Source organism: Monodelphis domestica, chromosome 8 (genome assembly GCF_027887165.1).
Source record: "Monodelphis domestica isolate mMonDom1 chromosome 8, mMonDom1.pri, whole genome shotgun sequence".
NCBI lineage: Eukaryota > Metazoa > Chordata > Mammalia > Didelphimorphia > Didelphidae > Monodelphis > Monodelphis domestica.
In genome coordinates, this window is record NC_077234.1 from 252,589,125 (window position 1) to 252,609,996 (window position 20,872).

The 20,872-nt window shown below is 37.1% G+C and overlaps 1 protein-coding gene and 1 long non-coding RNA gene across 6 annotated transcripts in view; one reads left to right on the forward strand and one right to left on the reverse strand.

The window, feature by feature from the left end:
* The window catches only part of CADM2 (cell adhesion molecule 2), a 1,288,026-nt gene that overhangs the window by 204,684 nt on the left and 1,062,470 nt on the right, over positions 1 to 20,872 (reverse strand). The window lies entirely within an intron of this gene.
* LOC103092520 (uncharacterized) lies at positions 364 to 17,616 on the forward strand. 2 transcript variants are annotated; one of them, XR_008913933.1, is made up of 4 exons: positions 364 to 470; positions 4,494 to 4,626; positions 14,556 to 14,631; positions 17,532 to 17,616. It is a non-coding gene; the product is annotated as an uncharacterized LOC103092520 (long non-coding RNA). The 2 variants fall into 2 exon arrangements; XR_008913934.1 differs by having other exon boundaries at positions 14,556 to 14,638; positions 17,532 to 17,613.

Below are 20,872 nucleotides of genomic sequence, written 5' to 3' on the forward strand. Positions count from 1 at the left end.
TGCTCCTTTCTGTGGGATAGAATTTCTCTCTCCTCATTGATTATATCCCACCCTGTGACTGCTAACAGGACCTACAGAGATGTGTCACAACTCATTTGGTTGTTTGGAAAGAGGTGAAAGCCCAAGAATAAAAATCCCAGAGCTGAGGAGCCTCCAAGGCTTTGGCCACAAGAGACAAGTTGCAAGTGAAAGTGTCATCTTGGTGAAAGAAGGAAGGGCAGCACTTTGGGGATGGCAGGTCCTACAGCAACTAGGGATTGTGAAAGAGGCAGGAAGGAAGAGAGAATTTCATGCCTGCAAAACAAAGTAAAAAGAACTTTCCAAATAGAATGTTGCCAGGAAAGTCAGTTGGAGAGTGAAGTCAGGCTGAAGAGGGAGAAGCTGGGAACAGGTCCCCTGGTAGCTTCTTTCCTAGGCGCCAAAGGCTTCAGAAGAAGGGTGATGAAGGGTGTTATCAAGGGAGGAGGAGGGTAGGAAAAATTTTAATCTATTAGTCATCAGTAGTGATCAATAGGCAACCCCAGAATATCTCTAATAGCATCTCTCTACCTCTCATAAGTATTTCTATCTCCATTACAACTAGGCACCCTGAGGTTTTCCCTAGTATCTCTCTAGTCACAGCCGGAATATCCCAATTATTACAACCAGAACTATTCTCCACAGATTATCCTTTTCTAATACAAGACAGAGTTACTCCAAGAAGAGAGAACTGCGTTCCCAGCCCTAAATCTGACCTCAGACACTTACTATCTGTATGATTCATAGCAAGTCATTTAACCAGATTTGCCTCATTTTCCTCATCTGTAAAATGAGCTAGAGAAGGAACTTAAGCCACTCTAATTTTAATCTTTGACAAGAAAACCTCAAATGGGGGCATGAAGAGTTGGACATGATGAATCAACCAAAGAACAATAATAGATTTTCTTTCTAGCCTATCAGAATAGTTAACTTGCCCTTATGAAGAAATACACGAGGCAGGACAAGGGTGGGAACCAGGTTTTGCGCTCTCCATCCCTTGATTCTTAGACATCTCTTTTCCCCAACTGCTCACATTCCCTGAGAATAAAGGTGGTAAATCCTTAAGTTTGGGCCAAATAAGCTCAGAGACCTAGGAGTTCACCTTCTTGTTTAGCTGCTGGTTCTGAGTCCAGAGAATACTACTTAAGATAATTCAGTCCTCCTCTCCTGCTCCCATTATACTCTCTATCCCTTAGCCTCATTCACTAAAAGAAGGCCAAATTTGTATAGCTTTCAAAACTGAGCAAGAACTGAATTTGCTCTGACACAGACTCTTCTGTCTTCTTTACTATAAAATGAAGATGTTAGACAAAGTCATCAACCAGTTTCCCCCAATGCTAATAGTCTTAGCCTATGAGATTTGTATACCATTTGACTCCAATTTAATTAAGCCTTAATTTTAGCTAGAGTTGAATGAGTCTTCCTCTAAGACACTGAGTGTCTAGATCATCCCTAATGTCCCTTCCAACTCTAACGTGAAACTTTGGGAGTTTGGGGGGAGCAGGTAAAGAGAAAGAAGTAAAGTCTGGCACCAAACCTTCTTCCATCCCTTTCCCTAAAAGCATTTGCCTGTTTGTTGCAAGCGTTCCCCAGACCCCCAGAAATAAGGTTTCTAGAATTTCAAATATGCAAAACACATACATACACACAGAAAACCTTAGCATCTAGGCATGAGTAATAATTGCTTTAGAAAGGAAGGTATTAAATGGCCTTATTCCTCTGGAGGTGGGTAGGTGGTCTGCCTCTCCAGCAATAGCATCATAGCAATCTGGGTTTTGCAATTCTGCTCAGGGGTAAAGTCAAAAATAAAAATTTCAACACCTATTTCTTTGGACTGAGAGCCACTTTTGCTACTATAATGTTATTTCGAAGCAGGACTGAATTTGAACCTATCACTTCATCTCCCTAGGTCTTTGTTTCTAAGGTGATCACTAAGGTCCCTTCTAGCTATAAAATCCTTTCCAAAATTTCAATAATTCTGTCTTTGTCAGAGGAAGAACATCATTATTACATGAAGCTAGCAAATCCTCACATGTCCCAAAGATCATTGAAAATCCCAGGTAGTGAAATATGATAAACCTGAATCACTTTTTTTATAATTTTTCAATTTTAAATCTCCAGTGTAACCATCACGAGAGATATTTGAATATCATAGATCTTATAAAATTTACTATTGGCTTTCATGACACTTGTTTAATATTTTATCACAGACAACTGTAGATAGTGCTCGAGGAGAAAAGTTCTCTCATTCAGAAAGGATAATTTTTTGCCATCATTGTGGTGCTCCTTTTCCTTCCCTATTCCTCACCCTGATTAGCATGGTATGTCTGGTTATTTCAGTTAGTGTTCTCTAAAAAATATCATCTGGATATAAAGAAGGAAACTATGAGTAAATTAGCTGAACATAGAATAGTATACCTGTCAGATATTTGGGAAAGGAGATATTTTAAGACCAAGCAAGAGATAGAGAATAGTACAAGATGTAAAATGAATAATTTTGATTACATTAAATTAAAAAGTTTTAATACAAACAAAACCAATGCAACCACAATTAGAAGGGAAGCAACAAATTGGGGAAGAAAAATCTTTATAACAAAAACCTCTGACAAAGGTCTAATTACTCAAATGTATAAGGAGCTAAATTGATTGTACAAAAAAAATCAAGCCAATTGATGATGGTTAAGGGACATGAACAGACAATTTTCAGATAAAGATATCAAAACTATCAATAAATACATGAAAAAGTGTTCTAAATCTCTTATAATCAGAGAGATGCAAATCAAAACAACTCTGAGGTACCACCTCACATCTAGCAGATTGGCTAACATGATAGCAAAGGAAAGCAATGAATGCAGGAGGGGATGTGGCAAAATTGGGACATTAATGCATTGCTGGTGGAGTTGTGAATTGATCTAGCCATTCTGGAGGGAAATCTGGAACTATGCCCAAAGGGTGATAAAAGACTGTCTGCTCTTTGATCCAGCCATAGCACAGCTCGGTTTGTACCCCAAAGAGATAATAAGGAAAAAGACCTGTACAAGAATATTCATAGCTGCGCTTTTTATGGTGGCAAAAATTTGGAAAATGAGGGGATGTCCTTCAATTGAGGAATGGCTGAACCAATTGTGGTATATGTTGGTGATGGAAAACAATTGTGCTCAAAGGAATAATAAACTGGAGGAATTCCATGTGAACTGGAATTACCTTTGGTAATTGATGCAGAGTGAGAGGAGCAGAACCAGGAGAACATTGTACACAGAGACTGATACACAGTGGTACAGTCAAATGTAATGGACTTCATTAGTGGCAATGCAATGATCCTGGACAATTCTGAGGGACTTATGAGAAAGAACACTATCCACATCCAGAGGAATAACTGTGGAAGTAGAAATAAAAAAGAAAAACAACTGCTTGATCATATGGGTTGATGGTGATATGAGTGGGGATATAGACTCTAAAGGATCACCCTGGCATAAATATCAATAATATGGAAATAGGTCTTGATCAATGACACGTATAAAACCCAGTGGAATTGCTTGTTGGCTATGGGTGGGGGCTGGGAGGAGGGGAGGAAAAGAACATGAATCATATAACCATGGAAAAATATTCTAAATTAAATAAAATAAGTGAATGAATGAACAAATTAATGAATAAACAAATAAAAGGGGAAAAATCATCTGGGAATAAGAACCCAGATGTGAGTTTTGGATCCAAATTAAAATCTAAAATTCACATATACATATATGTATATATTAATTCTTTATATATGAATTCATTTATATTAATTTTAAAATCTTTTAGAATTTTCAATTGTTTTCCTTTTCCAACTGTTATATAGCAAGCATAAACTTAACCCAATACCCAGCCTAGAAGTTTTAGTGGTGGCTTTCTGACTTTTGAGGTTCAAGATGTATTTCTTTCACAATACTGTTTCAATGCAGGATCATAGAGTTCCACTTTTCATTCAGGTAATCTGATTTCTCTATACTCAAAGAAGTTAAACTGAGTAATATCTTTATGATTCTGCTCTATCATAGCTACATAATATCCTCTTAAATTACAAAACAAGAAATCACCTTTTATAGTATTCCTTCCTTCTCCAAGCACTATTAAATGCCAACTATGTGCTTGGAATGTAGACAAAATTAAAGACATTGGGTTGAAACATACCAACCTGACACTACAGTGAAGTAGTAGCAAAAGGGTGCAGCGGATGTTAAGAATTACAGACACTTAATTTGACTGGTCACACTTAGATAGGGTGACCCCTAGAATTGGATAGGTACCGTAACCTCTTATTAAGGGATATGTGCTCCTTATTTCTGAGAGTACCTAGCTAGTCTTTATTGATCTCTGGGTCTAGGATCCAAATGTCAAAGAAGATAGACAACTGAGAGTCTTGGGGGACAAACTCTTGGGGAATGTCTCCACCCTCAGAGGAGTGAGTAGCCATGCCCTGTTTCTTTCTTTTTCAGGAGACATGCCCTCTTCTGCATCTTTGACCAGCAACCAGAAAATCTGAAAGATGGATGTTTCCAGCCTCAGTGGATATTCATGAGTTAGAGAGTTCTTGAGTTCCTTGAGTCAGTATTGATGGCTTTGTAGAAGGTGATTTCCTCAAATGGCACAATTAATTTTTTAGAGGAGATAAGCTTATAGGAGGTTCATATTGAACCTGAGAAAAACTTATGAGTCATAACTGGATAACTAGAAGATCTAGACAACTTTAGCTTCAGACATCAAAATGTGAGCTGAAAATGATATCTGCTGAGCAACTCCTCAAAATATCTTTAGTTTTTAAGAGAGTATAATTATGACAATGAGCTACTATATTATGCTTTAAGAATTTATTATTGTGTTCTTCAGTATTTGTTCTGGTCTCTTATGTATGTTAACAATCCTCAAGAAAATAGAGATGCTAAAGTAGATCAGACATCAAAAAGTTTGAGTTGATAGTGATGCAAAATGAATTTTATGAATTTTTGATAACTATGAACTTTGAATAACTGAACTTTGAAATATTATTTTATCAAGTATTAGAAAAATGAAGAATTTTTGTTTTAAGCATTTGGGGGAATTTAAATAGAGATCTTATGCTTCTTATTGTATTTGTACATTGACTATTTTTTCTTAGAAGGGATCATATTAATCCTTAAAAAAAAGAAACTTTCTGTTTTAGGTTTTATGTAGAAAAGTGGGAATACTAATACATTGTTGGAGGAGCTATAACTGATTCAACCATTTTGGAGAGCTATTTGGAATTATATCCAAGAGTTATATAATTGCGCAAACCCTTAGACACAGCAATATCCCTGCTGGGTCTATTTCCCAATGTGATCAGGGAGAAAGGAAAAGAACTTATGTGTTCAAAAATATTTATGGAGGCTATCTTCATGGAGGCAAAGAACTGGAAAATGAGGGATGTTCATTGATTGTTCAGTGGCTAAACAAATGGTGGTAAATGATTGCAATGGAATACTATTGCATCATAAGAAATGATGAGCAGGCTAACTAAAAAAAGCTTAGAAAGAACTATATAGGTTAATGAACAGCAAGACAGATAGAGCCAAGAGAATATCACATATTACTACAGAATTAATTCTAGAATAATAAATAGTGAACTGGCATTCAGAGAGGGAATGAAGGGTGGAAACATAAAAGATTAAATTTGTATAAACATATAGACTCTGGTCTATATGTGAGCCTTTTAGAGACCAAGTGCCCTGCCCCCCAGAGAGCCCATGCTGTGCCACTCCCTAGACCATTGCAGCATCCCCCAACCACTGCCTGGGAGGAAGTGCTCCCTTTGGTCTGCTAGACAGAGGGGCAGGTGAAGTGAAAAAAAAATGTCCTTAGCACGGTGGAGAAGGGGAAGGGAGCAACTCCTCCCAAGTCCCTCTGCCTTTCTAGCAATGAACTCAGGCAGGCAACAGCTTGTATGCCCACAGAAAGGGCTCTGTGTGCCTTTTTTGCATGCGTGCCATGGGTTTGCCATCATGGATACAGGCAATGGGTTCACTGATGCTGGGATTGTGGAGAGTCCAAGACACTTGTGAATATTTTATTAATTAAAACAACAACACTAATACTGTCATTTCTAAGGCAGAAGAACCATAAGAGCTAGGCAACTGAATTTAAATGACTTGCCCAGGGTCACACAGACAGGAAATGTCTGAGGCTGTATTTGAAGCCAGGTCTTCTTCACTCCAGGCCCTACTCTATCCTTTGTGCTATCTAGCTGTGCCTCATGTTAATCTTTTTTTCCACAAATCCTTGATATGTCACATTTAAGCTTTATTCTAGAGAATTTTCTTTCTGTGTCAGGATGAAGGAAAAACAAGAGAGAAAAGCTTAATATCCCCCTACTCATGCACTCAGATCTCCTGTTTAAGGGAATCAGGATCTCTTTAGGATCAATCCAGTGCATCTAAGTCTGGACCCTGAACTCTGGACTTTCAACTGAAACTGGAACATATGCATAGCTATTAAGACCAGTTCTTTATCTGTACATTCTTGCTCTGGTGTGAATGTGCCAACTTGAAAACCGAATGGATGTATTTTGGTACGATTTTCAGTGGAGGCTTCCTGACTGACAATTTAATGAAACCACAGGTCAAGGTTTCCATGGTGTCGAGAGATATTGACAATGAAGATGACAGCAAAGCATCATCCCATCAAGTGGTACCAACCAAGTGGTGCACAGCAGAGAGGTTTTACTCATGCAGCAGGAGCATGCAAATATAAAAAGAGCACAAGAAAGAGTAGAGGACAGAACTGTAGAGCCGAGGTAACCTTGCAGGGCTTCAGCTAAGCATTTAAGCTAAGACAGTAATTGGCAGTGACAGTGATAGCCAAGGTGCCATCAAAAGAACAGCCCTAGTTAGCAGCATCTTGCAGTGATAGTGGAATAGCACATACAACTACTTGATAGAGGAAGAGAAGAAAATAGGCATTTATGTGATGCCTACTGTGTACCTTATTTATGTACTTTATTAAGTGCATTTTACATCTATTGTTTGACTTGATCCTCATAACAGTTCTGGGCTACAGATGCTATTATAACATTTTACAGATGAGGAAATCTTTTCTTTCCACTGAGCCACTAGCTGCCTGGGGTAGCTTGTATAGTCACATGAGTCTGTGAAAATAAAACTAGAGTATTACAACTGAGAAGCTGGAGGTGGCAGAGACTACAGCCAAGCAGTGAGAAGAATAGAACCGTGGCAGGCTTGCAGTCCTGTTGCTCCATCTTGACACATATATTGGCCCATACATGAGCCCTGTGTGCATGCCTCTCTATTCCTAAACTTCACACGTCTACACTTCCTGATGATGATGGGGGCATGTTTCTGGGAGAGTCTACCTTAGACTTGGAAGAGAAGGCACTTTCTTGTTTGGGCTTATTGTGTCCTCTTCCTACATAAACTGAAGACATCAAAGAAGCCTCTGGAGCTAAAGATCTAGTAGTGCAGAACCACCATGTATTTCAGAGCTGTGGTCGCCATCCCTAGAGGATCCACACTGAAAGGGAAAGCTGGGAGGACAACGAAGAGGGGACCTTTCATGGCTTGTAATACCAGTAAGCCTTATTGATTTGCATCAGTTTCTTGTTGGTTTTATATGACAGAGTTTTATCACAGATATTTAATTCAGATTTCTTTTCCTAAATCCATACCTCTTCTAATACTAGCTGTGTGGACTGTGCATGCGTGTCAAAGTATGAAGCTTTATTAATTTGATTTTGACTAGGAATGTGGCTTCATGGGTTGAGTTAATGCTCCCTCTCCCTCTCTTTTCTCTCCCTCTTCCTCTCCCTTTCTCCCTCTCTGCCTCTGTGTGTGTCTTTCCCTGTCTCTCTCCATCTCCCTCTGTCTCTGTCTCTCTGTCTCTGCCTCTGTTTCTCTCCCTCTCTCTCTGTAGTTGTACCCATAAGCACTTAGCACAATGACTGGTACATAGAAGTGCTTACTAAATATTTGTTGACTGACAAAAATCACAGAGGATGACAAGCATAGAAAAGTTTTTATATGAGTCACTGGAGGAAGTTTCAACTTCTAGGCAGTATAATAGCAAATTAAAGAAATCTGGACAAAATGGAAGGTGTCAACATTTTAAAGATGACATTTTAAGTGAAGGGGCTTTTAGAAAACAAATGTCAGAATATTTAGTAACTTGCTAAGGCAACTCTATGCCCAGTGAAATAATCAGTCTAAAAAATCTTAATTTATATTCATCTCACCATGAATATAATTTTTCATAGTGCTTAGCTATATCAGAATAAAACATTTCATAAGTAAAGTATGAGTAAAACAACAAATGAAAAGAAAGATAACAAGCAAAATAACAATAAGTATGATGTCAAAAATATGCACATAAAAGCAACTCTATCTAGAACTAACTGGGAGCATTGTACACGGCAGTACATTGTTATTAAATTCTACTCTAGGTACATAACACAGATTTACTGACTTTTTAAATTTATTCATCAGTTATTCTGATTTTTCCCTTCTTTTTCTTTCTTTTTTCACTTTAAAATCTTTTTTCTTATGTGGGATATCTCTCAGAGAGGGGGAAGGATACTAAGTTGAATTATGGTAATAAAATGACTTTAATAAAATTTTTAAGATTAAGTATTTATTTATTATTTATTATTTTATTAATTAAATTAATTAATTATTTTTAAGATTAAGTATTTCTACGGCAAGTATACTTGGGAGGTGTTTTTCGCAACAGAAAATAAAATTATATTCTTTCAATCTTAGCAAGGTAAAACAAAAAATTTTAAATTTAGGAAGAAAGAAATCCAATAGGCAACTTGAATGACAGAAACTAGGAATGCTAGAATGCATGAAGAGTGAGTGATGGAATGTAATTGGATAAGAGGCTTTTAAGAGTAGGCATGGCAAAAAAGACCTTTTTTCAGTCATTCAGAAGAGGAAATCGCCAAACCACACTAAAAAGACAAGGGAAAATATACCAAATTAGACACATTAGGTGAAAGCTACAATAAAGGAGCACATTGTGTTTGATTGCATTACAGATAATGCTTCTGAAATAACCTTGAATGTCTTCTGTGTAGCCAGGCTGCAATGAGATGGACGATGGAGGAGGTGTCTAAAGCACATGGAGAATGTACTCTCCAGAAGGAACCATCAAGATGGAAATTCTGTAGTGGCGCGGCAGCCACAGCGTTGAGGGGAGTCTGCTCTCTGGCACTAGGGAAATAGCACGGAGATGAGGACCTCTGAGGCCACACTGGCTAAGCACAGATTCTACTCCTGTCTTCAGTCTATTTCACGGAGGTCATAAAGAACAGACAAAGGAAATACAATGTAAATTAAATCCTATCTACTGGAATCCAAATGAGAGGTTTCATGAATCATCGACCACACAATTGTATATTTGTTCCAGCAGATCCTTTCCAATGAAGGACAGTGAACAAATAACAATAATGCCAGAACTCATGTGCCTTACAATTGGAAAGAGCTTTACCTGCGTTCTCTCACTTGATCCTCACAGCAATGCAAGGAGGCATTTCATAGATTAGAAAACTCATGCCCAGAAAGGAAAGGTGACTTTCCCAGGGTCAAACATCTCGGTAGGAAGCAGGATTTAAAATCAGATCTTCCTGAATTGACACAACACTCCCTCCCTCTAGCTGCCTAAAGCCTTCACCACATAAACAGAATTCAAAAACAGCCAGGAAGCTCCCAGCTGAAAGAAGAGTGAATTTTCATTTTTTTTTGCTTGTGATCATTATATTTTAATGGTTTCAGGGGATCAACTGTGTTGATGGAGGAAGGAGGGGCTTTGGTGCTTTGAAAAGAAAACATTTGGCCATGAAAATGGCAATATTAGAGAGAATGGAGAATATTTCACCTTTTTAGCCCAAAATGGAGGATTACCTGGCTTGCCAAGAGCCCTGATGGGGACCTTCCAGACCAAAGAGTCTGAGTTGAGCCCTCTTAAGAAGAGTGAATTTTCTAAAGGTGTTACTGAAAGCTGTGCCAGAAGAACCTCAAGCAGCTGAATGGTCACCTTCGGACTTGAATGAAGAGATGATGGACTGATCATCCCAAGGGCTCACAAGTTCAACGTCAAATTGATCATCTCACCAAGTTCCAAGGAAATTGGGAGATTTATAAATTTAACCTATTCTGGTTATTATATATATATACATATGTATGTATGTATATATATACACACCTGCTGGGCAGCAGGGGATTAAAAGATAAATAAATCAGAGGTCAGTCTCTTAAGGAGCTTTGAACCTAGTAAAGAAGTGAAAGTTGGGGGGGGGGGATGAAGAAGAGACTATGAGGACCTAATTATAATACAAGGATAAATTCTGTAAATACAAAGGCAAGAGGCAAAATTGCTCTGAGAAAATCTGAAAATCTAAGAAATCTGACTTTGAACTGAGGAAAGAAACGTGGGGTAAAGGAGTTCAAGAAAGACTTCATTTAGTGGATGACATCTTATTTAGGCTTAAAAGAAGGGAGGGGGAATCCAAGATTCATAAACTGTTTAAGAGAAGATCCCATCCTAGGCATGGTCCAACCATGGAACAGGGTTAGCCTCCAATGGGTGATGGCATACAGTTTATTTGGCTGGAATATGGCTTATGTGGAAGAAAGTCACATGAGATAAGGGTGAAAAGATAGATTGGAGTCTTTTTATGCAGATAATTTCAAGATAAAAAAATTACAATTCATTCAATAAAAAATAGGGAGCCCCTGAAGGTTTCTGAGAAGTGATAGAATGATGAATTTTAAAAGCTATTTAGGCTTCCATAGGAATGCTGTTACCAGAAAGATGTTGGAGGAGTTTACAACAATTATCTAAATTAAAAAAAAAAGCACTTGAACAAGGGACAGGTATGATGGATATTTAAGTAAAATTTAGAGAAATTGCCAATTGATGTCAGGTGTGGGTGAAAGTAAACAATCAAAGATGATTCAAAACTTAGAAGCATCCGTGACTGGAAGGATGGTGACACGATGTAACTTTTTGGATCCATAAAGAGAATCAGGGGCATGGTTTGTGTAGGGAAGGATTATTTCATATTAGAACATGTTGAGTTTAGGATACTAAGGGGACTTTATATTTAGACATCCAGTTGGCAGATAGAAGTATGAGAATGGATTTCTAGAAGGCAATTGGGAGATAGAGGCATGTACTTTTGACTTGTCTGAATAAAGATGATCATTGAAGTCATAGAGCACCTGAAATCATCAAATGATAGGTATTTTCTTTAACTGAATTTTGAGGACTTGTAAATCTTCTGATTCTCAGGAAATGTTCATTATAATGGAATTTAGTGGCAGGATGTTATAATAGAAAGTATAATAAATTAGGAATCAGATAGTCTCGGTTCTAGTTCCAATTTTGTCAGCCTCTAGTTGTGAGATGATCCATGGAGCAATTTGATTACTTTTTATCTCATGTTTAGAATAAAGCATTGTACTATGGTTGCTACAGTCATTCAGAGCTATAAAAGTTCAAGACTTTGAGATTGCAGGGAAAGAAGAAAAAAGAATCAATGATAGCAGCTACAGTATTTCACGTATGGTTAAAGAATAAAAAGCTAATGAAGTGTTAACAAAGGAAATGGCTGAGTGGCCAAAGAAGTAGGAGATGGAACCAAGGAAATGGATGGTAACAAGAAAGTGGTATCAAAAGGTAGACTACAATAAAAAATGAAAAAGAGGATAAGAGTGGGGTGAAAAAAGACTGGATTTAGTGACAGAGAGATCTGAAGGACACTGAAAAATATCAGTTCAGAAGAGCATAGGAATTGAGTAGTAAATAAGTGTAGAGGAAATGGAGGCACCATATGAAGGTCATTCTTTTAAGAAGTTTGACAATGAAGGAGAAAGAAAAAAGGGAAATAGCACTAGGAAAAAGCCCACTTATTGAAATCAATGAAGGAAAATAGATGTAGAGAATTAAATTGAGAAAGAGGCAGGTGTTGGCAGCGTGAAAGAACCCACTGTCAAAACTTGAGGTCTTATTTTTAGTAAAATAATTTTTAAGTAGTTATATAGTATCCAAGGCATGGAAGTATCTAAGTTAAGTAAATTTAATCTAAATTAATTTTTTTGCTACTTATTCATGAATCAATTAGCATTTAAGAACTGTGGGGTATAAGGTATAGGACTATACAAATACATACTAGTAAAATAAATAATCATTAAAATACCTTTTAATTAATGGCAATGTCCAATTAGGAGAACACAACTGGGGGGGGGGGGAGAAACACGTAAGCACCAACAAATCACAGGAAAAATTTCATGACTCCTTTAAGACCTTTTTTTTGTATATCAGATAATTCTCCCTATACCACCAGGTGGGGAAGAAAGCACATATTGTTGACCACAGCAGTAATGAATCACCAATATAAAAAAAATCACAACATGATGGACACGGAAATATGCCACATAATATAAGCAAACCTATATCATATGACTTGCCTTCTGGGGTAAAAGGGACGTGTGGGAAGGAGGTTGAATTAAATATAGATTTTTGGGCAGAACTAACATGGGAATTTGTTTCTTTTGGATAAGTATATTTGTCATAAGTTGTTAAATATTTATAATAAATTATATTATACTATTATGTTAAATTATATTATATACAAAAATTAATTGTAAACAAAATGTACAATTTTAAATTATAACAAAGTTTGTGGTTCTTTTTAATGGTTTCCATTTGATTTAATGTCATTTCATTATTCTAGATATAATAATTACTTAAAGCTTCCAAAAGTCCTTGAAAATCTCAAAAAATGTCCACATATTTCCTTAGACCTACTGTTATCTACTAAAAACATTAGTACATTTAAGTTATGGTGCTAAAATCAGAATTTCTATATATTCCAGAGCTAGAAATGCAACTGGAAATATCTGCTTCATTTTGGCTTTGGGGGCAGTGAATAAAAGAGGTTAATTTCTTTAGTCAGGGAAGAAATACACTGTGGTAGAGAAGAATCATTCTACCAATTAAAAGAACATGTAATCTCGATCTGTTTTGTGAATCAATTTGGAAGGTACGTGAGAAAAGCAATGTTTAAGATGAACAGAAGAGGACACCAAAGCTGACAGACTTGAGTGATGACATAATACCCTCTTACTCTAGGAGGGTGACACAAAAACGCCAAAGGACACAAAACTGTCAGTCTTGTTGTTTATCTTCTATCTGAGACTAATAAAAGAAGGTGGATGATTGACAGAATATAGACATAGGCACCATCTTAGACATACAGTTTGGACTTTTTGTGGAAAAAATAACTCACACTCTACTGATGATTTTAGTTCTGGCATATTATTTGTACTTTTCCGAGAGAACCGCCTCTCTGTTAAAATCTTTTTGATAAAGAATTTTTTTCTGCTCCATTATATTCCAATTTGCATTACTAAGTCCATTTCTCTTTTTGATACTTAAAAAAAATCAATGATAGAACCTATTTTTTAGATACCTGATTACCCTCCAAATACTCTATTTTTAAGTTTAGCTTGATTATTATGAATCAAAAGGAAAGAAAAGAAAAAGGAAGGGAAAAGAGAGATAATGAGGAAAAAAAGAGATAACCCCCCCCCCAAACTGGAATGTAAAGTCACGCTGGTTTTTCTTCAAAGTATATTATTGTTATAGAATGATCATAGCTGCTTTTAAAAATGCTTTTCTTGCTTTAGAGAGTCTTTTTCTCCCCTAAAAGTATTTCCACTTAAATTCCAATTAATGGGGAGTGTGAAATATGTTGTTCAAGAGAGAGCTACTTGAGCTTTTCTTGTATATTTATACACAGGTTGGCTGGGATATAGGTGAATGAGATGTTCCTTCTAAATATATGATTTTTCTAAATATGGTATTTATTTATTCACCCAGTGTACTGAGAGCAAATATGGCATGATACTGGTTGTGGATGAACAAAAAAAAAGAAAAAGAAAAAAGAAATTTCCTTAATCCCAGTAACTCGCAATTGTTTTGTTTTTTTAATCATGTAAATTGAAAAGAAGAGGAAAATTGGCAAGGCAACACATATGTAAAAGATTCCCATTGTAAGTCTAACGGTTTTTGGAGAGGCCAGAGGAAAAGTATGCTGAGGCAGAAAAAGAGCCTTCTGGGAGGACATTTTAGGTCAGAAGAATGGTAGAGGGGAAATTAATGGTATAGCAATGAATAAATCACTTGCTATTGGCTGGGGACTCTTTTTCATTGATATAGAAGAACTGGCCACTCCACTGCATATCTGGGGTCACTATGAGACTAAGTGACTTGCTCATAATCACAGAGCTAATATGTTTCAAAGGCAGAATTTGGACTGGAGCCCTTTTGACTCCTGGCCAATACTTTGTCCTCTATGATACACGGCTTCTCCAAATGTTTCTAGGTGATCTTAAGATAATAATATTGCTTTCATGGGAACACAGCAGCAGACTACAAATCTAAGTCTGATGAGATATGCATAGAATTCATATTGTCAATTGATTAGTCTTGCTGGGTTCTAATCATCATTAATATTTTTATTTTTTTAGCATTATCCTGAATATTTGAACCTAAGACGTCCTGACTCCAGGCTAGGTGTTCTATCCCCTGGGTAACTTAGCATCTGTGAGTAGTAAGTTTTCCTAATTATATTTAAACTCTGGAGAAAGAAAAATTCATTGGTAACTGAAAATAACCAGATTCTAGATATTTAAAATATGATGATGTTTATGCCATTTAAGATCAAATCATAGAATTTAATGTTTTAATGTTGCAAAATATCAAGTTTTTCTAAACTTTGTTTTGATTTATATAGATTTGGAGTTAGCTTTTATTTTATCTCTTGATTTGGAATTAACTTTTACTCCATCTCTTACATTTTTCTCCTAGAACATTGTGTTCATGATCTGCATAAGTAATCACATATGAGATAATAGTTTGATTTGGGGGAAAAACCCCTTTATTCTACAAGGCACTGATAGAGCTCCTAAGACAATTCAAGAGAAAACAAAAGTCTTTCATTTAAACTGTGTTCCTAATATGTCAGATTTTTCAAAAAGACATCATCTAAAATGAATGATGATCTACCTCCTTGAACAGCAACCAGCCACTCTTCAATGATAAAGCAATGGAGGACAAGGAAAAGGAATGATAGCTTCTCTGTTAGAAAGAAAGTAAATGGAAAGGGGGGGAAATAATACCTACATGAGAAAAAAAAGTATTGTCAATTCAATTATATTGTGACATTGAATCCTAGATGTAAGATGAAAGAAAACATTTACTCTGAGTACATATGTCCACTTCCTTTCTTTCTTTTAAAATTTTTAGGGTTTTCACTGGAACTAATTTAAAACATACAAACTTAAAATAGAATCCCAGATTCACAGTTTCTTTAACTCTTTAAATTTGTTTTCTAGATGTCTTGCATTGTCATCACTAATAAATATCTAATGAGTTTCTCTGTGCATAGTATGACAAGTACCAATGTGTGTCAAGAATGTAAACTGCAACCAGCAGTCATGCTTTTTCCTCGGAAGTAAACAATAATACGATATTGAAATTGCTCCATAAGTAAACTCAGCATCATGAGGTTGTTTTGTTTTATAGCACTGCAATTTTTAGCTGATTTTTACTTGTGTACAAACTTATCGAGAGGTCACAGAGTAAAATGAAAAGGCACTGGGCTAAAATTCATAACTCATGGCTCCTTGCTCCCAGCTTCGCCACTTAACTAACCATAGCATCTTAAACAAATCATTTAGCTTCAGTTCCTCATATGTAAGATGAATGATAGTGCTACTGTGCTGATCAAAAGAATGAGGATGTATGTAAAAGGGAGGACAATATTTTAGAGACCAGCATTTCCCAATCTGTGGGTCATTGATCCTTACGGCACTGAAAAATTATTACCAGCAGTCCCCAAATGCATTTGTAAAACGAAGATATTTATAGACGTATCTCATAGGACTGTTGTATGATCTAATGAGATACTATATGTAAAGTGTATGGTAAACCTTTAAGTAATACACAGATATTAGTGATTATGATTATTCATGCCAGGTATTACAATTCTGACTTAACTCCAATAAAATATGCATCATAACAATATAATAAATGAGTAAGAGTACTTTCTACATACCGAATTAATGATATCTTGGAGATATTACTTTTTTCGGATGTTGTGATTAATAAAATACAAATTCACTTAGGAATATGACAATTCAGAGTATTTCTATCAGCATATATTTTCTTAATCAGGAATTAATAGCTAGCACCTTTAAAACCCTTTAAGTTTCATGAACCTTCATACTATATCATTTGATACTCACAACAGCCCCATAAGGTAGGTGCTATTATCATCCTCATTTACAAATAAGGACAATGATACTGGCATCGCTTAAGTGACCGGCTCACTGTCCTACAGATATGCCACTCTGCCACATAACCTGTAACTGCCCATAGAGGTGCTATGCCTGGGAGTAGAAAGAGTGTGAAACTTGTTTTTAATAGATATTCAATGGGTGCTATGCTCAAAAAGGTTGGTAATCAGGGTTCAAACCATTCCTATTGTTCATGAGCAAAGCACAATAGAAAAGGTTCCATTCAACTAGATAATTGAGATATAAAAATAGACATAGAGAAAGAGGAAGGAAAAGGGAGAAAGAAAAAGGAAAGAAAGAAAGAAGGAAGGAAGGAAGGAAGGAAGGAAAGAAAGGAAAGAAAGAAAGAAAGAAGGAAAGAAAGAAAGAAAGAAGGAAAGAAAGAAAGAAAGAAGGAAAGAATGAAAGAAAGAAAGGAGGAAGGAAGGAAAGAAAGAAAGAAGGAACGAAGGAACAAAGGAAAGAAAGAAAGAAAGAAAGAAAGAAAGAAAGAAAGAAAGAAAGAAAGAAAGAGAAAAAGAGAGAAAGAAAGAAAGAAAGGAAGGAAGGAAGGAAGGAAGGAAGGAAGGAAGGAAGAAGGAAGGAAAGAAAGAAGGAAAGAAAGAAGGAAAGAAAGAAAGAAAGAAAGAAAGAAAGAAAGAAAGAAAGAAAGAAAGAAAGAAAGAAAGAAAAAAGAAAGAAGGAAGGAAGGAAGGAAGAAAGGAAGGAAGGAAAGAAAGAAGGAAAGAAAGAAGGAACGAAGGAACAAAGGAAAGAAAGAAAGTAGAAAAGAAAAGGAAGGAAAAGAAAAGGTAGTTAAGAAACAGCTCCATTTATTCTTTGGGGGATATTAGGGGCATTGGTTTATTAACCTGTCTATCACTTACTGATTCTTTCTAACACATTAAAATAATAATAAGTCACTCTGGGGCACGCTTTGTTATATGATTACTGTGTCAGTTCAGTGGTCTAAGTAACTTGGCCTTTGGCATTCTCTTGCCATAAATTGAAGTCATAGCAAAGTCCACTAGCACCTACTTCCATAACCTGTTATAAAAACTTAATATAAAAATGTTGTCTCGCCAGTGCATGGAGCAGCAGGTAAGGCGTAATTGCATTCAAGGCACGCACCTCAGGTAATAAGCGAGTATTTTATTATCATTTCAGGTGCAGGAGCCTGCCAACATTTCAGCCATCTGGGCTTCCTCGGGGCAGTATACAAGTAAAATATGGGAATAAAATATGTGAGTTGAATACAGTTTCCTTTTTATTTCCTGTGATGTGCACTAGCAACACTGAGTTCTATATTTCAGAAAAGTCATTTTATAATGTTAGTTTATTTTAAAAGACCATCAGCTTTGGCTAATTTAAACTCATTAAGCTTCTCCCTGAAAGGCCCATAAGTAATGCCTGATGACAGTTAGTGTTCAGATGGCGATTTTATAACTAGACTTTGGTGTTCTTCGCAATATAAATGGATAAACAAAAACGATCGCTCCTCAGGGGTTAATGAACGCTCCTTCTTCGCACATTTCCCACCAAATGCCGCACGATGACACCGAGGTGCAATTTATGAGTAGTTAAGCATATGCCCATCATCGTCTAACCACGATTTCACGACGTAGAAAAGGCAACAGACCACTCATAGCTAAAAGGCAGAGACGTGATCTGGGGCCGAAGACTCCCATCTTAAATCTTAAAAATGTTTATTCTCCATCAATGAGTTGTCAAGTTTTCTTGGCAAAGTCAAAACAAAGTAAAAATTGTCAAGACCGCAAGCTGACACCCGTGTCGAGAAACCAGCTTTGATGCTTTCCACTTCATACCTCATTGGCTACCGTCACCCAAAAGAAGGACACAAAAACCAAAATGAGCTTCGTATTTTGCTGAGGTGGCAGGAGGCTGAGAACAATAGAGTTTATTCTGCTTGCCTTGACTCTGCCTTGCTGACTGTGGGAGAAACAAACAGAACATGACGTGGCACTGAACATCTCCACTAAGGATGTGCGTCACTTGGGTGAGCTCTACTGTCAGAGGCAAGATGAAGCCAACGGGACTTGGGATACTCTTCAAAATTGGCGTAATGGGATTTCTGGGATCAGATGCAATAAACGTCATCAAAGAGTTCACTGCATCACCATTAAACGTCTTTAGGACACTCAGGGATGACTGAAAATGTTGGGAGGGTATTAAACATCACGTTATTCCTATGAACTCCATCCAAAGATGGACCACAAATGTCTCACTTTTCCATATCAAAATAAGGAAAATATCTTGGACTAAAAGCACAAGGACAGGCTATTTGCTGCCCCTGTCCCCATGCAGAATGGACGCTCTCCTCACGCCCGCCTCACAGAATAGCCAGTTTCTTTCAATAGTTTAGTAGTTCATAGTCACCTCTTCCCCGAGACCTTTGTTTATGCCCCTTTCCTGGCTCTCTCCTCCCCTCAGGGATCGGCGCTCTCTCCTTGTTACGTTATTATTTGTCATGCCATGCCAGCTCATTTACCCAAATCAGGAGAATGTGTGCTCCTTGAACAAGAGCTGTTTTGTCTTTGTTTAGGCTACCAGAATTTCTTGCCTATTTTAGGTGCTTAATAAATGCTGTGTTAGATAGGATCAAACTGAATGAAATGCTAAGGTTTTAGTATAGTAATTCCCAATTCTGGTTTTATAATTCTTCAAGATTCTTCAGAGTATTTAAAGGATACCATCAACTTCTTAAAATATTTTCAGGTCAAAATTATTTTTTTTAATTACATAGAGAGCCAGGTCTGAAGACGGGAGTTTCTGGCTTCAAATTTGTCCTCAGACCCTTCCTAGATGTGTGGCCATGTACAAGTCACTTTACCCCAATTCCCTAGCCCTTACTGCTCTTCTGAGCTGGAACCAAATCTTAGTAGTGATTCTACGATGGAAGGTAAAGAGTTTAAAAAATTCCAGATAATCTGAAAGTCATCAAAACTTCAGAGATATTTGGGGAAACCATAGTTTTCGCACCATAATTCACACGACCTTACCTTAAACCTCACCCATCAGGTATCCTGAGCTGAAAATTTAATGGAAATGGAAAACTAAATCCATTCCTTTTTTTATTGCCCTTAAGTTCAACAGGGCAGTAATTAAAATTGAGTTTCATCACCTTGTTCTCCAGTGTCGACATCTAAATCAGGATCCTGACTTGGGTATCAAGCCTTTTGCCAGAGCAGCATAGCATCGTGCATAATTGTGTTGACATCGGTGCTCCCTGACTCTGTTTCTGTTGGATTTGTAATAGTACACTGACAGTAAGGAAGAGAGAATAAATGTCCTTATTTTCTTCCTGAAACAAACAAGTAGCATGCACTTTCATGCAATCAATCATTCAGGAGTTACTACTCTATCCTGCTAACTGCTTCAGTGATGAACTAATTCGTGCTTACAACAGAATTAGACAGAGTGGATAAGAGCCAATAAGTCTCCTTGCGAATATCTGCAAAGAACCTGAATAAATATTGGATGGTGTGCTTTATGTTCATTAGGGAATGCATGACTTGACAGCCAGATATTAAGTGGAATAATAACAGTAAAGCCTGGCATTTGTAGGGCAATGTGCAGTTCTTAGCACTCAGACCTACATGCATTATCTCATGTCATCCCTATGGTCATCCCGTGGGGTAGATGAAGCAGATATGATTATCCTCCCTTTATCTCCCAAGAAACTAAAGCTCAGAGAGGGGCTGAAGGCCACAAGGCTCCTATAGGGCAGCATTAAAGATCTCTGTCTGCTAAGACCCAACCCATTTCTTTGAACTATTTACAATTAGGGCATCTTCTAGCTGTGTGGAGGAGGGGAATGGACAAGTGCTACTAGCTCAGCCTTGGACCATCCACATATTTGGGACTTTTGTCTTTCTGATCCACATTTTCTCCAAATTTGCCCCAAGCCACACATCTGGTAATACTGTGGTCTCTTAAGAAATGAAAGAGGATCACACATAAGCACGAGCGGGCTGCAAGAGATTACAAATGACAAATTTCAAAGGAAAAATGGTCTAAATGATACAATCATAGAAAAGAAAGGCTGAGGGAAAATAGGTTGGTATTGTGGGAAAAAGGAATCTATATTTCATAGGGGTATCCTTAAAATAGGAATAGAATTTGGACTAAACATGAAATAAAAGTAATATAGAGAAGTACAAATTAGGCGCAGAATAACAGAGTGGAAACTAGAGGGGACTGGGAGTTGGGAGCCCTGGGTTCTATCCTTACTCTGCTACTAGATGATTATTTATCTTGGACAAGTCATTTCATGGGTTTAGGTTCAATTTCCCTCTCTGTACTGAGAGCATCTGACTTGAGGACCAAGCTCTCCTACAGAAAAGGAGCGTGCCCTCTGCTGAACAGTCTATCACTGGTTGTCAAAAAGTATGAGAGTCACAGCCTCTGAAAGCTGTGCAGGAACCACTAATGCAAGGATGCACATTTTTCTCCAAGAGGGACAGGTGCTGGGCCATAGCAGAATGGTC